Source organism: Thunnus thynnus, chromosome 16, assembly GCF_963924715.1.
Source record: "Thunnus thynnus chromosome 16, fThuThy2.1, whole genome shotgun sequence".
NCBI classification, from domain to species: Eukaryota; Metazoa; Chordata; class Actinopteri; order Scombriformes; family Scombridae; genus Thunnus; species Thunnus thynnus.
In genome coordinates this window covers 3,295,724-3,311,062 of record NC_089532.1, presented here as the reverse complement: position 1 = coordinate 3,311,062, position 15,339 = coordinate 3,295,724, and the positions used below count along the sequence as shown (strand labels likewise).

The following is a 15,339-nucleotide window of genomic DNA, read 5'->3' as shown; positions in this document are numbered from 1 at the left end:
TGAAGACTGTGTGACGATCATCTGGAGCCTGGAGGTTGGAGTCGGGTCCTCAGAGAGACTCGGCTCATCTGGATCGACTCTACGAGTTCATGGGATTCAGCCGGTCTTCCTCTCTTCCATGGCTTTTGGTTTTCTTTGCATTTGGTTTGTCTTAAGTATATTTACTCCTGTGTGACTTTTGCATGTCTTTGTATTCTCAATGGGATGATTTTGGACAGTGTCTCCTTGAAGACATTCGGGGTGCAGGTGTTCTCACAAAAAAAGTGGTCAGTAGTTTGGTGAGGAATGAAAGAAGAGCTTGAGAGAGAAGTTCAAACTCTGACAACTTTCACACTCTTAACACCTGGATGATCACTGCGTAAAGTGATTGTTGGATTGTTTGTTTCAGAAAGTTACAAAAATTGCAGGACAGAGCCCCTCCCGATTATGCCATCATTGTGGCCAGTGTAGATACCAGATCAGCTTGGGGTCATGTGTTTACAGATGACATCACACATGTGTACATATCCCGTGTGTTCGTGCCGCAGGCTACCGTTTAAATGAGCACATTTTGATTGTGCGATTGTTTGTGTAGAGAAAGAGGTCAACATCCAATAAAATGTAAAGCAAAACTTTACATGTAATTATTTCATATCTGTTTGTTTAGAGAGTGTAAGTTCACTATAAGTTCACTATGTGTATACACACAAACACAGTATAAATGTGTGTGTGTTTTGTGCATAAATGTCTTACTGCAGTCTGGGACTAATATTTATTAGAACAAATATCATATCAAGGCCAATATTTACATCTAAAAAATACATATATATGTACAGTGCTGTGCAAAGGTTTTAGGCACCCTTGATCATCAGGGAGGTGTCAAATTTATTCATGACATGACAACGACCCCGAGCATACAGCTAGAGTCATAAAGAACTATTTTCAGCTACAAGAAGAATGATGAGTCCTGCAACAGATGGTATGGTTCGGCCCCCCACAGAGCCCTGATCTCAACATCATGGAGTCAATCTGGGATTACATGAAGAAGCATCTGAGATGTTCTAAATAATAAATCCACAGAAGAAGATTCTTTCTCCAGGATGGTTACAACAACCTACCTGCAAGTTATCATGAAGAACTGTGTTCAAGTGAACCGAGGAGAAGCTGCTGCTGTTTACTCAACTTTGTAAGAAGTTAATTGATAAATTAAAACAATTTATAGCAATATTTTTGTAAGCATTCTCACTTTAATTTTAGTGCCTAAAACTTTTGCAGAGTACTGTACCTTTCACTACAGTTTCAATGTCTCTATCTGTAGAATATGACTCAGACATGAAAAAAATATAAAGTGTCACCACTGCAGCTCAGCCTGCACGGTGCACACCGGAGCGGGGAACTCCAGCACATGGAGCTTCTTTTCTCGACTCCTGCTCACTTTATTATGTGATATTCGTTCAAACCGGGACTCCTGCCTGTTGTTTCACCTGCTTCCAAACATTATTATTGGTGTTTTCGTTATTGTCAGTTTACTGTCAGGAGGTTTGTTTGTTTGTCAGAATATATTTGGGGAACTTGGCATCTGGAGGGATTTTGTTCACTATAACTTTGTTTAACTGGTGGAATAATCAATATAATCAATTAAAAAAAAAAACCATCCTGTGTGAGAAGCGTATGTAGCTGACACAGAAGGAGCCCCAACCAGATACATGCTCCTCAGAAAGGAAGCCGATTTCATCTGACATATTATTTTTTATTTTTCACTACTGAGCAAACGCATCTTAACTTTTCTCTGTCTAATCTAAATATAAATGAGATTTATAATGAAATGATATGAAACATTCTATTATTGATGGCCATTATCAAAGTCAGACTCTATGTAGAAGGATAGGGCGGTAGGAGATAGCAGCGCCGCAGCAGCATCGCTCTCTGTGTTTGACACCGCAGGACTGCGAGCTGCAACGGTTCAGTGACGCACAGGTGCTGCTCAGGTAGACGTAGGCTGTCTGTCCCAGGCATCAGAGGACCTGACAAGCACTTTGTTTGGATCATAAGAGGCCTCTGCACACACATAAAGTATATGAAGGCAATTTGGAGAGAGATGGCCCTGATTTAGGAGTCTTTTGTGTGTGTAGAAAGAGCCAACCACTCCAGATATGCCTCACCAAGGAACGTGTTTTTTAGTATTATCTTTATAAAGACGTATTTTTATACCTTCACATATTTTTATACTTTCACAACATGTTTGTTCTCATCCATTCTGACAGCTACAAGAGACCGCAGAAGAAGAAGAAATGCTATTTCCAGACAGGAAGTCAGAAGTTAAGTCGCAGTAGCAGTAATTGAGAAAGACAGTTGGATTTTAAAAAGTCTGACAAGAAAAACTGTTTTTCAGGGATCTTCTGTTGTGAAGCAGCAAAACACTGCAGTGGTGGAAAGTAACTAAGTACATTTACTCGACTACTGTACTTAAGTACAATTTTGAGGTACTTGACCTTTACTTGAGTATTTCCATGTGATGCTACTTTCTACATTTCAGAGGGAAATATTGTACTTTCTACTCCACTACATTTATTTGACAGCTTTAGTTACTTTTCAGATGAAGATTTGACACAATGGATAATATAACAAGCTTTTAAAATACAACACAATCTTAAAGATGAAACCAGTGGTTTCCAACCTTTTTGTCTTTTGACATCTTACAAAAAGCAGTGTGTAGTCGGGGTCACATTTCACATGTCTATGAGTTGTTAACAGCTCCACCAAATAGTGATTTTTCCCTCTAAACTTCTCACATGCTTTCATTTCAATAAATGTTCAAATGATCCAATATTTCACCAAAAAATCAAAGATTAGAGAAAAAGCCCAAAAACTGAAAATTTGTGTATCAGAACTTTGTTTTTTCTTCTTTCCTCTCCCATTAATCATCTCACGACCCCTCAGATTTATCTGCTGACCCTTTGGAGGGGCCCGACCCATAGGTTGGGAACCACTGGACTAAACTAGCTAACTGTATATAAAGTAGTGTAAACTAGCTCCACCTCCAGCAGCTACAACAGTAACATGCTGCTCTAACACTGATGCTTCACTATTAATAATCTAATGATGTCATATATAATAATATATCAGTCAGAGGGACCAAACCACTACTTTTACTGCAATACTTTAACTACGTCAAGCTCATAATACTTATGTACTTTTACTGCAATACTTTAACTACATCAAGCTCATAATACTTATGTACTTTTACTGTAAGAGGGTTTGTCATGCAAAACTTGTAATGGAGTATTTTTACATCTCTGTGTTGGTACTTTTACTTCAGTAAAGGATCTGAATACTTCTTCCACTGCTGTCATGTGGCTGTTTGAAGTGCCTCATATAGTAGCCTATGTATCATTTTATTGATTTAATACAGCTTAGAGTTAAATGGCCCCACTTTTTTTGATGGATGAGTGTTGGTTGTCAACTTTGTGTAACGTTAGGTCATTAGTAGGGTTTATATTAATGTAAAACATCATTAAACCCTCTGAATACGCCGCACACTTCCTCTCTTTTTATTTCCTTAGCAACACCTTTACCTGGTCAAGTCCTTAGCAACCAGAACTGCTGTTTCCCCATAAGATACTAAAACCAAGTGTGAAGCAACAGGTACAGTTAGTTTCATCAGTCTTAGATCCAACGTAATCCGAGTGAAACGAAAGCAAAAAGGAAAATATTGAAGAAGACTTTGACTCACAGCTGCGTGATGCGGCACCTTGACTGTGAATCAATGCCGGGATTACAAACCCCAGTAGACAGGGTTCAAGTAAAAGGTGGTATAAGTGAAGGGTGAAAGGCAGGCGGTGCCATGGAAAAGAAGAACAAACTGCATCGGGATTGTCCGACGACTGGATTCATACATCTGATTTATCTGCTGGAGGTCTGGCAGCGTTGTCGGAGAGCCGTCTGTCAAAGCGCGCGCCGCTGTGAGGAAGAAAGTTCAGGAGAACATGAAGACCTTTCCTCCTCCTGAACTTTCATCACAAAATCTCTTTGACATTTAAAGTAGTACCACACCGGTAATTCCTTCCTGTCAATCAAACAGTGTGTGCTTAATTTATTTTAGACATTTCTGTTAATGAAGGCAGATTTTTCTCTCTTTTTTCTTGTAGATCTTTTCTTCATCTGTGTAGATTTGGTGATTATTGCTGCTCATCTTAATTAAATAGTTTGTCTTCTTTTAATTCAACCCGAGCACTTAATTTCCAATGGGATCCAGTTTGTTTTTCAGTTTGATTTACTGACTAAAATCCCTCTAAACATGAGAAGAGTTAAATAAGTTTCATGAGCAGCAGCAAGTGGTTTTGTGGTTTTGTGGACTTTTGTGGTTTTCATCCAGTCTGTCCGAACCAGGAAATAAATCCCAGCTCACTATTGTGTTGAGATTGTTTATTATAAAATTGATTGACACTAACAAAAAAAAAAAAAGAAAAAGGGAAACTCAAGCTACACTTATTTCATTTTTCTAAAATTCTAAAGTTCTTCTTATTATTATAATCCCTCCAGTTCAGTCAAACTTGCAATAAATATTGTTGAAATATTATTGAATTGTACTTTATTTGTTAAATTATGAGTATTATAAATAATGTATTAATAGATTAAACAGAGACATTAACCCTTCTGGTGTTGTATTTCCTACCTTTACAGTTGTAAAAATGTTTTCATGTAGGATTCATTGTCTTCACTATTAATGGGAATGTTCTGTATTATAACAGGAAGTACAATAACTTTATTTTACTGTATATATTGCAATTCTGCTAACTTTACTTCCTCTTTTCTTTTAGGACTTTTTTCCTGGAAAGTAAAGTTTTTACTTTCTGTGTTTTTGTTATATATGTGACGTTAAACTCCCAAAAACATGTGTAAGTATTGATATTTTCATATTCAGTTTTTTGTATTCATGCATAAATCTGTTAATTAGAAGAGAAGTTTGTTGCAGGGCTGCTTTGTAACTTGCAAAGCTAAAATGCTCTATGGTGAGCACGTCAGCCGGCGTGGAGCATTCAGTGATAAACAGAAGAATTTACTGTGTGCAAGTAAGACTCAGTGAATGTTTTGTTTGACCATTTCTGCTACTTAGCGATAAAATGCTGAAAGACTTGTGTTAGACCCGCTACACTCGCACCAGTGTACTTATAATTACGACAATAAAAGGGACTCATTCTCAAGAAAATGTGGTTTTAAAATCAAGTTATTTAAAATAGTTTGTGTAAAGGATTATTTCCTGGCAAAAACACAAATATAAACAACAAAATCTTGTGTAGCTGTGAGCACTGACCCTCTAAAACTGAACTGTTTTCCCTCATTGGTTTTCAAACCAACTGCAGCCACCTGGACACTTGACTTATCAACTGCCAGCATAAATTCCCCATGCTAATCACCCGTAGCAGATGAACGCGTGTTTACACTTGCGAGCGTCTCCCGGGCAACGCCATGCTTGTTCTGATAATAATAAGGAGGATGAAGACTAATTATAAGCAGCATCACATGTGTCATATGTCATCAAACTAAACTGAGAGAAGACTTCAGCAACAGACTGCAGAAACATTTCAGTCAGGTATAAGCTACAAAAAAAAATGGAAGTACAAAATAAAAACATCATGTAAAAACTAATATAATTGGTGCTTCTATCCTGCTTTTGCCTCAAGGGATGGTGTTTCACTGTGGCTCTAACAGGCACACAAAAAAAAGTCAAATCTGGGCTAATCAGGACTCAAATCTGTGTCAAACCTGCCACAACCATCAGCTCAGCATTTTTCTGACAGCTGACCCGGATAAGATGTGACGAAAAGCAGTCCGCACTGTCCACAAGCTGTCAAAACACCCTGAGTAATAGACGTAAAAAAACGCTTCCAACATACCGTCGCAAAATGCCGACAGAGTGTGTGTGTCACTGTGTGAGTGAGTGGATCTCATCTCGACAATCCCTCCTCTGCGCCTGCCACCCTGAGGGTGCCCCCCCCCTCTCTTTTCTCTCCGAACATCCAAGAGCGGCTCAGGCAGCAAGGCCTCGTCTGGAATGAGCTCCCCGGAGACCCGCAGCTTCTCGCCAATTAGCCGTGTGGATATGGATGCGGTCACACGGGCCAGGGGGTGGCGGCGGCGGCTGTGACTCACACAGCGAGGTTAAAAATCAGTTACGATCGGGTGGGTGGAGATGGATACATCGGTGCTGTGACCCTATTCCAAAGCTTTGTAATGCTGCTGATTACTCACCCACAACTGAAACCATCGCTCATATTATTCTGCCTGACAGGGTTTGATGTACACAGTTACACACTGTGCATGAGGTGCAAAAAGGGCCCGGTAGCCTCTGTTATGTGCTGGTATTTTGCTGGTTTTATCAAATCTTTTCTTACTGTACTTGGAATTTGATTGGGGTGCAGCAAGGTCAGCTTCAAGATATTTACAATAAACAGGTTATCAGGTAGTAGAGTGTAGATCTCCGCCAGGTGTGTACAGTCAAGACGGCGGTGAAGATAACAGAAACGAGGATTTATTCATCTCGTATCCTGCCTAACTTTAGTAGATCATAACATATCAGGTATGGAATTAATCTGCAGATGCACCAGTTCAAAATGAGACCAAACTTTGTCTGTTTTTGAGCCACTACAAAGGCTAAAACCTGGCCTGCAACAGACTAGATAAGCCTTGTTTTTAGTCGGAATGCATATCGTAAAATGGCGAGGATTGCTGAAAAGACAGGCTCATAAGGAATCTTATCATTATTTATTTGAATTCACAACACAATCCGCTCTCAAGGTACCAAAATTTGGCATTGATTGATCTAATGTGGCAACAAGGTATGATTGGTTGTCCTTAGCGGGAATAAGATTCCAAACTGAAGCAGTTCAGCCCCTACCAGCCGCTGAAGAGGAGTCAGCAGTCAACGGTGATATTAAATAGGTTTTACAAACATCGTGAATCATTGCAACCACGAGAGGTCCTTGAGCATACGGTCATAAATATGCACAAAAAAATATTAGGCTGATGGGTCCAGTAGTATGTGAGATTGCTGCAGACAGATACACACACACACAACTTAATGCATGATCCCCTCCAGACTTACAGAGATAATAACACTTAATGATCCTCAACTGCACTAATACAAAGACATGCACACACATATTCTCATATTTTTTCAAATATTTTTTTCTATTCTTAATATTTGTAGTTGTAGTAGTTTTATATTTCATATTGTTCTTATATGTTTTACTAAGAATTGTTCTTTGTTGTCACTGGTTCTGTTATCAGTGAGTTTAATGCCACGACATTCATTTCTCTTGTGAAAATAATAAGGATAAAGTTGAATGTGTTTATATTAAAAATGTTTAAAATTGGGACTAATTATTGCATGTTTACATGATATGAAAATAACGTCACTGTTGTTGGTCTGCAGAGAAAATGTCATCAGCCATGCACTTATTATGGGAATAAACACATATACATCAATATTAATTCATTTATATTAACAATGCATGCACCGACAGTGTGTAATGTGTTGTGCGTGACTCGTAGTGATGAACCTACAGAGAATTATCAGTGACTCTGTTTTGGTTCACTCTCAGCGCTCTCATAGCGTCGTTTTCAGAGAAAAAGCTGTAAAAAGCTGCTGTACACTACCTGCTCAGCACCAAATGACAAACAGACACAGTTAGCTGTAGACTAGCTGGTGAACATAGTGGAGCATTTAGCAGCTAAAGAGCCAGATATTTCCCTCAGGAGTTGGTAACAGAAGCTAAAAGAGAGTGGAATTTGATTTGTCTGACCCAAGAGGATGACCGGTTACCATAATTGCATCCAATAAACAACCTTTCAGTCCTGTTTCTTTTATTTATCAAACATGATTCACTTGATCTCTAGTTTCATACCTGGAGAACTTTGGGACGTCTAAACACAGTTGACAGTGATGTTGCTAAGACTGCATTTCCAGCTCAAAATAAACTTGCATGTTTTTTCTGATATATTTTCTGATTTATATTGAACAAGTAATCACACTATACATCATAAAGCCCATACTGAAAAAGCCGTGGCAGATAAAACTACTGATATAAATCCGTCCTCACTTATTTTACCGCCAAGGTTAGTTTTTCCTATATCATCCTGACACCCTGCGACACTGTGTAATACTCTGCAAAAACACATCTTAGCCTCTTGCAAGACCATAAAGACACCGACCTTTAAAGAAAGAAAAAGAGCCGAAGATGTGATCACAGCTTTTCTTGGGCATGAGTACAGATGCTGTATTGTTCATTAATAGATTGATTTTTTTTTAAAAAAAGGACCTGAGCTGCAGCATTTTGTTTGTATGCATGAGGATCAACTGAGTTAACATCCTGACAAATGTAGTGATGACACTGAACGCTGCAGTGGGCTGCATCCCCACCCATCAGCAGAAAAAGAAAATTACCTGTGGGCGAGTGTGTGCCCTCGTATTGCTTTATCTTGCACTGCAGCTAACCAGACGATGCTCCAATAAGAGGCATCTCAGGCTTCTACTTAGAGCTGGTGTGCTGATGCTGCTGTAACCCCTTTCAGGCTATTATCCAGGGTAAGTGAGTGGGTAGAAACACTTATAGAGCTGCTGTGACACCGATATCCACCACCAACAACAGCATTAGCGGTCATTATTGTAATAGAAGTATCACTACTGTTAGCATCTCAATACTTTAGATTCCTGACTCGAAACAAATGTCATTTCTGGGTTCTATAGTGACGCAATAAGTCTATAAATGTTTGAGTTTTTTCTAGTTTTAGACATTGATTGATGATTAATGAGTTCTGCTCAATATGTTCACAGCAGAAAAAAGTAATAAAAGAAGTTTAATGAAGGTCATTCTATTCTCAACAAGAGAAACTTGCCTAAAAAAAAAAACCCCAACATGATCAGTGTGCTATTAATCATAACCACTTATTCTAATGAGACCATTAATTAAGATAATTGATGTATTAATTACCAAAAAGCTTCTGCGTCTAGTCCTCACACAACACGTGGGCACGATTTATATGAGCTTCAGATCATACAGGCTGCAGCTGTTATTTTGTCATTTTGTTTAACATTAATGTGCAAATTATCAGCAGCGCGGCGCTTCGAACTGTGATGAAATACTTGTAGCAGAAGAGTTCAGCTCTGCACGGACATCAAAAATACTGTTGCAGCGGTGAAATGACATTTGTAAGAAAAGAAACATAACTTATTCATCACATGACATTCCCTGTTTCCTCTTTCATTCTCTACAAATAAAACCTGCCACCGAAAAGGCAACAAGAGGCGACTCAGCAGCCTCTGGTGACCTTCGAACGGCTCTATAAACTAAATCATTGATTATGTTTCTGGTGTTTAATAATCATGATTGGTGATTTAATGATACCAGCACTATAAATATTTACATGTTTTTATGTTCATTTTATGTCTTTTTTGATGTGAAGAACTTTCAGCTGCATTCTTTTGTATGAAAGGTGCTATACAAATAAAGTTATTATTATTATTATCATAATAAATAGTCACAGCCGTGTATAATGGTGGCACTTATTGACAGCTGCTCTGGCATTGTCGAGTAACCTCGTTGATGTGGCACCATCAGTGAAAGTGCACTTTCCTTTTTGGTGTTTTAACACGTGGTGAAGCAGACTGTACTGATATAGAAAAGCTTGTTTAAGGACATGGGAGTAAAAATAAGTCTTGTGTATATTTATCCAGTGTCACAATGATGGAGATTTATAAAGCAGAATCATGTGTGCACACAGCTTTATAATAAATGAATAAAATTAAGAATAATACTTTGTGCATACACACAGTTTAAGTTGTTTAAGTTTGAGATTTATGCATCTGACTGAGTTTTTTTAAGAGAGATACTGTATACACCTCACTAATCTGTGAATTAAAGGGAAGTTTTGCCACTTTTTATGTGGATGTCTAATCAGTGTTGATGGTAAATGTAGTCAATTGAAGTGATAAATTCCTCAGTTCGTGCTATATTGACCGAGAAAGCTGAGTTTTCCTGCTCATGGAGCCGTGCCAGATGTGCCTACATGTACCAGGATGCATTGCACATGTGCCTTCCAATCAGCCGCTGTTGTGGTTGTGGTGTGTTTGCGTAATGCAGTTTCAGAAAAGTTTTAAGAGAAGTTTCAGAGACAAAGTTAGTTAGCAGCGTTTTATGTCTTAACGTCTCGGTACCAGCGTGCGAGGATCATAAAACAAACTGTGTGCTGGAGTCAGTGGATCAATGCAAACTCACTGAGGCTGCAGTCTCCATTTCAGCTTGTTTTGGGAAACAACTGTGGATAAAGGGATGAAAAACTGCAAGCAAACACTTTCTTTTATCTATTTTTTTATGACAGGGACAGAGCTGGACCGGATTGTGCTCAAAGCTGCAGCCGCAAGTTACAGCTAATGTAACACTTTACTTTACCTCACTGATGTGCTGTTCTATATTCAGAGTTAAAGAACTATATGATATTCTGTCAGAAAACAGAGTCAGGATTACTAAAGAACCACAAAGTTTGTTGAACCGCAGTTTTCAGTCCATCCGAGCACCAGTCATGCCGCAGCAGCTGCTGTAATGTTGCTCCTGTGGTCACTTTCTCCTCCACACTGTTTTGTCTGATTACACAGCACTATATTCAGCCTGATAACAGTGGTGCCACATCTCTGCTCTGACATTATAAAGCTCCAACGTTGTACAGCTGGTTGTTTGTTAGTGTTATCACGGAGAAACTCAGCAGCTGTTAGTTTCTGTCTGACTCCAGAATTGTGTGATATTTGGCTTCAAATCATGAAACTAGTTTTCTTCCAAACACACTGATATTTTAAAGTATTTAGTAGTATGATACTTTAGCTTCTGCTGCTCCCTATCACTAGCCTGACACTGAGTGGGAGACCCACATTTTAACTTCCTTGAAGGCACCACCATCAACAGCCTGTAGTTCTTCCTTGACACCAAATACATCACTGTACATGTCAAACGAGGGTGGTGGTGCCGCAGGAACAGCAGATTTTGCAGCTGCGCCGCAGAGACACAGAGAACATTGAAAACAACTGTTGTTCTTCACACTATGTCCCTAATTCAGATAGGTAGACATAAGGTTGAAAATCGGCAGTGGCCCTTCAAGTGTCTGAAAGGGGACGTATCCTACACATTTCCAGGTCTATATTTATATTCTGGGGCTCTACTGGAATATCTTCAAGCATGATTTACAGTTAAAAACTCCTTATTTATCTTCTACTGGTCCTTTATGCAGCCCCTCAGTTCAGCCTCTGTCTGAAACAGGCCGTTTCAGCTCCTGTCTCTCTAAGGCCCCGCCTCCCGATGAGCCCACTCTGTTCTGATTGGCCAGCTTCAGGAAGTTTCCTCCAGCTCCAAGGCTACGTAAACAAACAGTTGTAGTCAGATTTCCCTTCTTTCTCCTCATTCTTAACTCGAAATATAAACTGGAGCCCAAATCTGATCCGAAATATGCGAGGGGACAACGTGAACAACCTTAGCAACAAAGACTACTGAATGGACGGCGGCTTGTGGGCATGTGCGAACGATCTGATGTCATCACAACGAGGAAGTGAAGGTAACTTTGCAAACGAAGCATTCAAAGCAGGCTGCAGCCCTGACTTTTGACTTGCAGGGAGTATTTTACACACATTCACCTCAAGTTTTGGAATTTTGACCACATTTAACAAACATTATAACAGTATATATATAACAGAAAATCATCAAAAGCCTGATATCCAGCATGCTGGAGAACTTGTGTCTACAGGTACATGAACATATGCTAAGATGCTGTTATATGAGGTGATACGTGTCAGTACTTTGAAAGCATGACATCTGAGTTCAGTCATGAATAACATTATAGCATCTTACAAGAATCTCTGTCGCAGGTTGCCTTTCATCATTGTCCCTTTAACCTACACTCTTAAGATATTCCTCTTCTAATTTATCCCACATCAAAAAAACCAGCCTCGCACTTGCTGATTCTTATTACTGGATCTTGTAATGCAGCCAGGCTCATATGTGGTTGGAGGCTCGTCTCCCGTTGCTCGCCGCTGCTGATGTATTGCTCTCCGGGCCAGAACATATTGCTGTGTGAATAGAGGGCCAGACTACAATCCCCTTCTCATAACCGAGCATGCATAATGGATTACGAAATTAATCAGCTCATCATTTTAGCAAAACAAAAAAAAAAAAGAAAAGAAAAGAAAAAACGAGGGTGAGTGGAAATAGAACAGAGGAGGAATCATCAATAGATAATTCAGGCTAAAGGGCTGCTGGTGTGTGTTTATCCGGTTGCTCTTTAACTGCTTAATGATCAACATTTTTGCAGGTTTTTAATATAAATAGATGATTTCTGTCTGTCGGGGCAATAAATTAACTTTTAAAAAAAAGGTACCTGATAAGGAACTCAATAAAAGCCGAGCAGATTAAAAGAGCCAGAGAGTAAATATTTTTTGCTTTTTTTGTCCATATTGATATATATCTGATATTCGTTAGACCTGGGTGATATTAGATGATAAGAACTTTTAATAAGCCTTTAGACTGAGACATAACACAGATGTATCACCTGATGCATCAAGCTGATTTGAGTTAAGGGTACCTCTTATTTTACTATTGGATCTACAATAAAGCTTTGCCAATATGGCGTCAGAGTCAACAGTTTTAGAAACAAGGCTGTACTACATTGTATAGTTCTCAAAGAACTTCAGTACAAAGTCAAGAGGTTGTGATATGTAGCACAACAAACTAGTGAAGCTCTGTAAACAGAACCACGTTCCTGCCAAGCGACAACCTCCGGGGCTGAAAAATGAAGCTAATGCGGAAGTGCCAAAAACTGCAGTTCCTTGAACGGCCACTTGAGGCTCCAAAAGTGAGTCAATCCCCATAGACCCCCATGTTAAAATGCCCAACTTTACAGCAGGAATAAACAACCTGGTACAAAAAACAGTTTTGGTCTCTGTAGCTCATTTCCTCTTTCATGACAACTGTACGGGGGGTGAATTTTTTTATAACTCACCCGTTTAAATTTTATTAAGCCGTAAAGTTCTGCATAACGAAGGACATGGCTGCTTTGAGTGACAGGTCCGCCAACCGCTAGGTGGCTTGTTTCAGCCGTTCGGCCCCGCCTCTTTGCCCGTTTTTGATTGGCTGGGAGTTAGGCAGCGTCACACACTGCCAAGATGGCGACAGCCAGAGCGGCTCACTTTGAGCTTCAAAACCGCTCTTCAGAAACCGACGGGTGACGTCACGGTAACTACGTCCATATTTTTATACAGTCTATGGTTCCCGCACATGCTCAGTAGCATCAGTGTTGGTTTGGTTGTGCATAGAAAATCACCAGCCTTATTCTTTAACCCATAAGCTTTTTTTTTTTGCCTAAACCTAAACACACACCCACCATCATCCACCCCAACCTCCTCCCTCCAACTGTAGCGTGATATATAAAGTAGCACTTCATTCACTCGACAAAATGTTGCCTGTGAACATAATCCAGGCAGGGATTACATTGGCAAATGCAACATAATTGAAAAAAAGTCATATATGAACATAACTTCTAGGAGACAGGGTTCAGGTTTTAGGACAGACCCACTATTTTTTGTGTTTCTGTAGGCCTGGTGGACTACTATATGGCCTCCAGAATGAGTATCTTTTTTTTTTAAATCAGGACAAACCTCATCTACAAAAAAAAACACATATACTGACTGTGAGATATTCTGTCACTGTTACATGTCAAAGCTGCCTCCAAACAGCCGCTGCTGAATGAGTCTGGATGGGGGAGAGAGGAACCTATCCCTGGTGGATGATGGGAAATGGTAAGCCTGGTGGATGATGGGAAATGGTAAGCCTGGTGGATGATGGGGAATGAGAGGGTTATTACAAGTATTTACTAGAGCTGCCACAGTATTGCCTTGTTACTGTGGGGAAAAGTGTTCATGTGTTCTCTCATCTGCACTCTCTTGTATACTCTGAGACTCTGTGAGTGTGTGTGTTTGTGTGTTTAGATACTTTATCGTGCCCCGAGAGAAAATTCATTTTCACAGCCTCTGCATTGAGACATTAAACAACCATAAAAAAATAAATAAAAAAAAAAAACACACACACCAGCATATATACTTTTGCTGCTTGAGAGTGTGTCCACCTGATGCTACTGGACACTAATGAGAGCAGAGTGTGTTTCAGCCTCGGGGAGCAGCCTCTCTGCTCAGCCTGGGGAAATCAGTGGCTTTAAAACCCACAAACAACTCTCCCTCTCTCTCTCTCTCTCTCTCTCTCTCTCTCTCTTCTGCCTCAGTCTCTCTCCATTTTCTTGTTCTCTCCTAAATCTCCATCTGTCTTGCCTTTCCCTTCTGTCGCTGCCTTTTTTTTTTTTTTTTACCATCCTTTTATAGCCATCTTTTCTCTTTATCTGGCTCCTCTCTTGTTCCGCTCCTCCTTTCATTTTATCCTCCGTCTGATCCTCTGTTCCTTCATCCTTTCCTCGCGTGTCACCTCTCTGTCCATCCTCCTTTGCAACTCCGTCTCTCTCTCTATTCTTTCTACTCAGCCTCCATACTTTTCTCTTCTTTCCCTTCCCTCCTGCCAACGTTCCTCCTCCACAATTTAATTTATAAAAAAAAAAAGAAAAGAAATTGAGCATGTGAGAAGCCAAAAAAAACCCCTCCTTTCTCCTCTCAAACTGCCCCTTCCTCTTTATTTCCATCCCCTACAGTGATGGAATAAAGAGAGCATGTGTATGTGTGCATGTTAGGGAAGATTTACTGCCTGTTTGTGTGCTTAAGTGTATTTTATATCCACTTTTCTTCTTCATTACCGATCAATATTAATACTTGGTTTTTTTTTCTCTCTGTTTGCTTTCTAGTGCCTCTTTCCTGTCGGGCATTAAATGACGCATTTCACATTTACAAGAGAAAACAAACTGATTACCAAGCATGAGCAACTTAAAGAACTACAACAACACAAATCTGAGAATCTGTCAGTCCAAAGCCACACTGGAGGCCTAATGAGGCTGTAATGTTTATTATATATATATATATATATATTACTATAGAGTGTTTATTATTTAGGAAGTAGAGAATGAGTGACTGAGGGAGTGATTTCAGACACAACTAACTAAAAGAAAGGGTTTTTTTGGACACTTTAGACTCAGCTTGTCTGGCCCAGATCTATGACTGTGTTTGAGGTGGATGTTTGTCTCCATAGTAGACAACCCGTTCAGGGTTTGATGGTTATTTATGTCTGTCTATGTTAGCAAATAGAGTTTCATTCCTCCCTTTCACTCACTTTGTTCTCTTGTAGACAACAGAGCAGAGACGTTTTATTTACACCTGGAACTACG

General features: G+C 39.6%; 1 protein-coding gene across 1 annotated transcript in view; it reads right to left on the bottom strand.

The window, feature by feature from the left end:
* The window catches only part of kcnh5b (potassium voltage-gated channel, subfamily H (eag-related), member 5b), a 190,740-nt gene that overhangs the window by 48,880 nt on the left and 126,521 nt on the right, over window positions 1–15,339 (bottom strand). The gene's annotated exons all lie outside the window — the stretch shown is intronic.